Here is a 7057-nt window from a genome sequence, read left to right as displayed (position 1 = left end):
CTTGTCCTCTACCACGTTCCCCCACACCTCTCAAACGAGGCCCACGACCACCTCTCAGAAGTGGTGCCTGTCCTCTGCCATTCCTTTGACCAACACGTCTTCCTCCCACCACTGCTTGACCTCCATTGTGACCTGGATCACCTGCTGGCTCCATGTTACGTATCACCATGCTCTTGTAATTGGATCCCAATCAACTCTTCACTATATACTCATTCCACAATGCATCTATACAGTGCAGTACTGTCAATACTGTAAATAGTCTGAAAAGGTGGTACAGCATTTGGGGCCATAGACACAGTGTCTGATGAAGCATTATGATAAAAATTTAGGCTACATCCATGGATATTGTAGTCTAATTGGTTCATGCTCCGCGCCAATTGGTGACAATGAATCTCGTTATCTTGAAACGTTCATGATTTACAGTAAACATGGAAGATTGTTTGTCTGTTTCCATACAACTATGCATTAAGAATAATGCAACAGTTACTTATCATTTTGAGCAGTTGTATCAATTGATAGTTAGATCATTGTAAGGAAATGAATAGACACTCATTTGAAATGTAATGTGTGGATTGCCTTTTGAAATAGTAGCACTTTGATGTTAAGTTGTGTCATATTGAACAGGTGATTTTTGTTGAATGAACAAATGATCTAAGTTTTATGTGGATTGTATCCAAGCAATTGAGAAAACGGTTAGAGTTTTGAAAAAAATTGCATTTTAATCATTGGTTGTGAGTTTTGTGTCTAGAGTTGTGAAAAATGACATCAAGGTTCTGAAAATAGTAACAAAGTGATTGTAAAAAACTGTAACATTAACTAAGATTAATAAATGCTGTAGTAGGATTGTTTTTTGCTTAGATCATGTTAACTAAAGTAGTTCACTAACGTTAATGGACCATTATTCTAAAGTGTTATCAAACTTTCTATTCCTTAAAGAATCCTGAAACATAAAATGTATCACCATTTTTCATGAAAAATATATATATTCTATTATTCAACACTGATAATAATCATAAAGGTTTCTTGTGTGTGTGTGTGTGTGTGTGTGTGTGTGTGTGTGTGTGTGTGTGTGTGTGTGTGTGTGTGTTTTAAATCATCCTGCAACATGACATGTATCTATTATCTCACAAATATCATGCCATATTACCTTTAATAATATGACATCTAGCTCATGGCAATTATAAAACAAACAGTTGCTCATTCCAGGTTTGAAATCTTGCCTAATCGAAGAGTTTTGACAGTGTGCTGTGATTGTTTTCTGCTGCAGGCGTCTTTATCATTGGTTCTTCTGCAATCTGTCTTCAGGTGTCTCTGCCGCTCCTCAGCTGCTGACTGCTCTCCATCACCGCTAACATGCATTATTTATTTTCTCTGCCCAGTCCTAAATCCAGCATGACTTAGTATACGTTTGCCAAGGGCTAACAGCGAGCTTTTTAACCCTATTATTCATGAGTGCAGTTAACTGTGATGCTCTGAATGACCATTTCATTGTGTATATTAACATTCAGTCAAGAAACAGAGGCACTGCAGACAAGATGAAGGACTCTCAATGTTCAGTATAACATTTATTGATGTTTAATTAAGCCTATATTGTCTCATTTTAATGGCGTTTGAAATGAATTGAGGTTTTATTTGTTTTAATCAGACTCGGAGCACTTATAAGAAAATAGTTCTCATGGGGAAGATACCTTTGCAATTCCCATTTACTTAAAAGCATGCCTTATTGTCATCTATATTGCCAATTTCAGGATGAAATTAGCTATTAAAAAGGATCAACACTAAAAAAAAAAAAAAAACCTGGAGGAAATGTGAGAACATGCAATAATATTCAAGTCCAGTCACTCATTGGCTTCATGATCTTCACAGCACTGGGTATTTCTCACCATATTTACTAAACCAAACTTTATATGTCAGTCTGACATGCTGCTTTTAGTAGCAAAGGTTTCTTTTGAAAATGAGTTTCTGACACGACTGAACTGAGACGTTTCTGAAGGAGCCTGATGTTAAGATACGACACGTCCTGGCCAAATGTGACACTCAAATATACTTGCTTTGGATAAAAGATGTTTCTTTATTTATATTTATTTTGATATTTTCTAAAACAAATGTTGTCCAACAATCATGCAAAAAAAGTAAGTAAGTCTCTTCTACTCCCCAAGGCTGCATTTATTTGATCAAAAATAATAATATGATTTGCTGCTCAAGAAACATTTCTGATTGTTATCCATGTTGAAAACAGTTGTGCTGCTTAATATTTTCATGGAAACTGATACATTTTATTTTTCAGGATTCTTTGTTGAATAGAAAGTTCCAAATAATTTAATTTATTTGAAATCGAAAAAAATAGTCACTTTTGATCAATTGAATGCATCCTTTCTGAATAAAAGTAGTCATTTTTTTCCAAAAAGCTTTTCAACAGTAGTGTTAATGCATGCTCACCGGTGTTCTGATGCATCATTGCACACATGCATTTCCCTGTGATTTTTATCACACCCAGAACTTCAATGTACCTTGATATAACAGAGTCCTTTCATTCCCACTGGAATAATATCCGTGAACTGATTGGGAAGTCTATTCAGCCACCTGCGCCCTCCGTAATGGAAGAAATCTTTTCCATCCTCTCTGAGCAGAGGTTCATCCATTCAATCCTTACAGGCCCATGCTTTAAAAACAAACAAACGTCCTCATGCTTCACTGCTCTGACTCATAAATCATATTCAGATTAGTAACCTTAAGCCATTTCGACTGCGTGACGGTATACAATAACAGTCCCATCCAGCCTCAATTCAGTTTCATCGTATTCTCCGAGGCCATCTTGTAATTGTAACTCACTTCAGAAGATTGATAAATGGCATACTTATTGTAATGAGCTTCTATGATAGCAGGACATAATAATGAGCTCCATGGCTTGCTGTGAAGGAGGCACAACTAGGAGCACAAAATGTCTCCATTATTGTCAAAGTTAACGAGTAAATAATGCACTTTTGCCTTTAGGGGACACAGTTAATCAGAGCTTTAGCACATATATTGCGGCAGAAGCAATTACGCAATAAAGTTTTTTGTGTTTTGTTTTTCTGATGAAAATTCAATATGGAAGCAGGTCTTTTTTTCCCAAGCAGCGATCCGAGAATCTGTATCGTTCTGTTATGATATATACCCAGTCTTATTTGAGCGCAGGTGTGTAGCATCATCTCCAGCGACTGCAGCTCATCAGAAGAGCGCTGGACATGAGAACTACTGCTAAAATAGAGGACACAAAGACGCTCTGACCTCCACCTCGTCTCTCCGGACTGAATAATGTGTGTGTGCTGGCAGCAACTGCACCTGCTGTGCTCATAACGAATCTGAGACCAAACTTTGGCAAACAATTAAAGAAAGTTGCTGCAACTCAGTGTGCAAATGTTGTTCGGTTCGTGTGCATTCCCACAAGCATTCAAGACAACACAAACAGGCCTTTTGGGGGGGAATAAGATAGTGTTGCTTCTGTTTTTGAAGATTTATGGAAAAACAGTTTCTGTTATCTCCCAGAAATCTGTCATCCAACGTTCTCATTCCTCAGAGATGTTTACTTGCTATGAATACACACACACAGCACACAAACGCTGGAGACAGTGCTGCTGCACTGGAAAACAAGCTAATTTCCAGCTAATTCGGCTCAACTTAAAGGATCGTTCAGCCAAAAAATGAACACTTGTGCTGACAATTCGGTGAGTGTTACCTAAAATGACTGGTATTATAAAAATGGCTTGTGAATCTCTTGCTATATTATAACCACATTTTAGATTCAATCTTTTTATCAACTTGTTTTCTTTCAGTCAGCAGAGGTTTTGTATTTCTTTTTGGAACTACTTGATCGTATCCCTCATTGATATGAGCTCATGCACCTCTGTTATTTGAACATTGAATATTGCCAAAATTATCCACACTCTCAGAATAAAAGGTACAAAAGTTGGGGAGGTACCTTTTCAAAAGGCACACCTTTGTACCTAAAGAGTCCATATTGGTACAGTAAAGGTGCATATTAGTACATAAAGTGTACATAGTACCTAAAAGGTATACAAGTGTACCTTTTTAAAAGGTACCAGCCAAGTGACGGCTTTTGTAAAAAAAAAAAATTCTGAAAGTGCACAAATAAAACTCACTCAAAAACTGAGAGCATAAGCTCAGAACAATAACCAATTAGGTTTTTATTTTACCAGTATTTGCTGATATATGGATAATACTTTTGTGGTAATTTTTCAATGGGAACTGAACACAATTATAAAAAGTACAATTATTACATTTTGTGTTTTGTGGCTATAACAAGTTGTTATACCCTGTATGTGCAAAATCAGTAAGTTTTATATTGATGTGATAACATTAACTAGACTTTTGGGGGAAATTAAAACCCTCTCTGGGTAAAAATGAACAGAACGCAGCATGAATCTGTTCATTATGTGAACCATTCATTTCTCTTTGTGAGACTTGAATTAAAACGCTCAATTCATGATGATTGCAAAACCTTTATGACCCTTTTTGAATCTTCTAAGTTTGGTTTACCGGGACTTTCACTAGAGAGTGTGCACAAAGCCGGACGCATCTGTTACGCATCGTCGTAAGTTTTCTGCCCTTGGGTAACAGCTTGTCAGGACAAGGATTTGTGAGCTCCACCGACGTGACACTGTCTTCATTCTCTAGAGACGTCCAGTCGACATGAGGGTGTTTCAGATCCTTCAGCGCTCTGTCACTAATATTGATCAGCCGGCCTCTTATCCAACACAGAGTAATGAATTAGGTGGCAAATCAAGCAGTTTGTTTTCCACAGTGTCCTTCAAGAGAACCTGCAATCAAACACCGTCCCACAAACCAGCAGCATTTCCACTGTGAAATGAATCAGATATAGTAGAAATGCAAATTTCAGTGTCATTTTCGATTGATTCCATTTGAATAAGTTTTAATTCTGTAGTTTTAAATCCTCTGTCAGTAGATTCATCCTGATGCTTCTCCTTCCACAATTCACCTAGAGTGAGTTCAATAACATCTCCAGAAGCATTCAACAGAGACAAAATGAGCCCTTTGGGGGGAATATTTATGTAAAAAAGGCAGTGATTCCACTTTAAAATGAGTCAGGTGTGGTAGCTAGAACTCTACTAATGAAAATGCATGCTTTCAGTCTTGTCTTCTCTTGATTTTATTGAAATTGTCATTACCTTTTTTTTTCAAAACCACTTAAACTCCTGCATTAAACAATACTTCAGTACTTCAGATTCATCCTGATGCTCCTCTTTTCATGATTGACCTGATATGAGTTCAACAACATCTCCAGAAGTATTCAATTGACACAAAAGTTGTTTTTCTGAGAGGAATAAGAGTGTTTGTCGAAAATGGTAGCTATTTATTAATTTGATCGTTTCTTTGTTAATTTAACAGCAAAAAGCTACTAGCTGTGGCTGTTTACTGTAAAAATACAGTGACAATGCTTCAAGCTTTTTGTTGACTATGTTGTACACTCTTAAAAATAAAGGTGCCTCACAATGCTATAGAAAAAACTTTTTTTCTAAATAGTTCCATAAGGAACCTTTAACATCTGAAGAACCTTCCTGTTTCACAAAAAGTTCTTTGTGGCAAAAGAAGGTTCTACAGATTATAAAAAGAAAGATGGTTCTTTAAAGAACCTTTGAATGGTTGTTTGTGGAACCAAAAATGGTTCTTCTATGGCATCTCTTGAAGAACCTTTTGAAGCACCTTTATTTTTAAGAGTTCATAACTGTACACTGTCAGAAGTGTTTTTTAAGCTGTAAATAAAGATTATTGGACTATGTTTTACAAGAAAATACTATTTCAGTTTTTTTTTTTATTCAAAATTAATTGTATATAGTTGTCATCTTTGTTCCTGGGAATAATTTACCATTTAATTTTATTATTTGGTTTACTTAAAAGAAACTGCATTAAAAATATATATATTTTGCAAAGCCTTAAACCACCATGCATAACGTTCACCTGCTATCATACAGACTCTGGGGAGTTTATAGTTTGGTTTTGTGTAATATACATTTTATTTTGAAATAATAGTTAATAGTAACTGTGAGTGTATTTTCTGTCACAACTCAATGAACTTTGTCCTGCAGAGTTGCTTGGGATTCTGTGGAAAATCGATCTATTTTTGTTTAGGTCCTACTAGTAGTAGCCATAAAATGGCTACTGCATTTAATATGTGTCATGTGTAAATTACGGTTATTTTGTCATCCCTGTCAGATTAAGGTGACATCTCAAAAGATGGAGATGAAATCCTGAAATCTCAACTGATACATTCGTCAATGTGAACGGATGTGATTTATTAATAATTTGATATCAGACACACTGCTTTTGTGTCTGACAGCGTTTTGTGTCTCCCATATTGAGAGATTGCTAGGGGGAAATACTACTTTAAATATCAGACTGATACAAAATCATTTCTATTTGTCACTTCTGCAGCCTATTTTGTTTTTCTATCACTTACATTGTGTACTCACTGTAAAATAATGGAGTGCCTTCCCAGCTAACAGGGAATTCTTATATACATGTTAAAGGGGTCGTATGATGCGATTAAAATTCTTCCTTTCTCTTTGGAGTGTTACAAACAGTTGCAAAGTCTCTAACCCAAAGAGATATTCTTTTAAAAGTTAAGACTCGTCCACACACCCCTTAAACGCCTTGTTTAAACACGCCCCCACATGTCTATGTCGCGGGTTTTATTGGTTTTATCTCTTCGCGGACAGCATCACAGTAAGATAAGGGGTGTAACATTTCCATCACATGCTTGAAGTATTCAACCAATCACAATGCACTGGATTGCTGACCAATCAGCGTACACCTCGCTTTTCAGAACAATAAGCTTTGTAAAATATCAACCGTTTCAAAAATTCAAGGCAGGCATAGAGAAGCAACTATAATGTACAGTATGTACAGTATATTAACCTTAAAATGCATAAACACATTGCATTACACCAGACACACAAACTATTGTTCTTTTAAGCAGCATCATATGACCCCTTTAAGCAAACATTCCTAAAGTAGGCTAATGTTTATGCAGCATCCT

Source organism: Carassius carassius, chromosome 40 (genome assembly GCF_963082965.1).
Source record: "Carassius carassius chromosome 40, fCarCar2.1, whole genome shotgun sequence".
NCBI lineage: Eukaryota > Metazoa > Chordata > Actinopteri > Cypriniformes > Cyprinidae > Carassius > Carassius carassius.
This window is presented reverse-complemented; position numbering follows the sequence as displayed.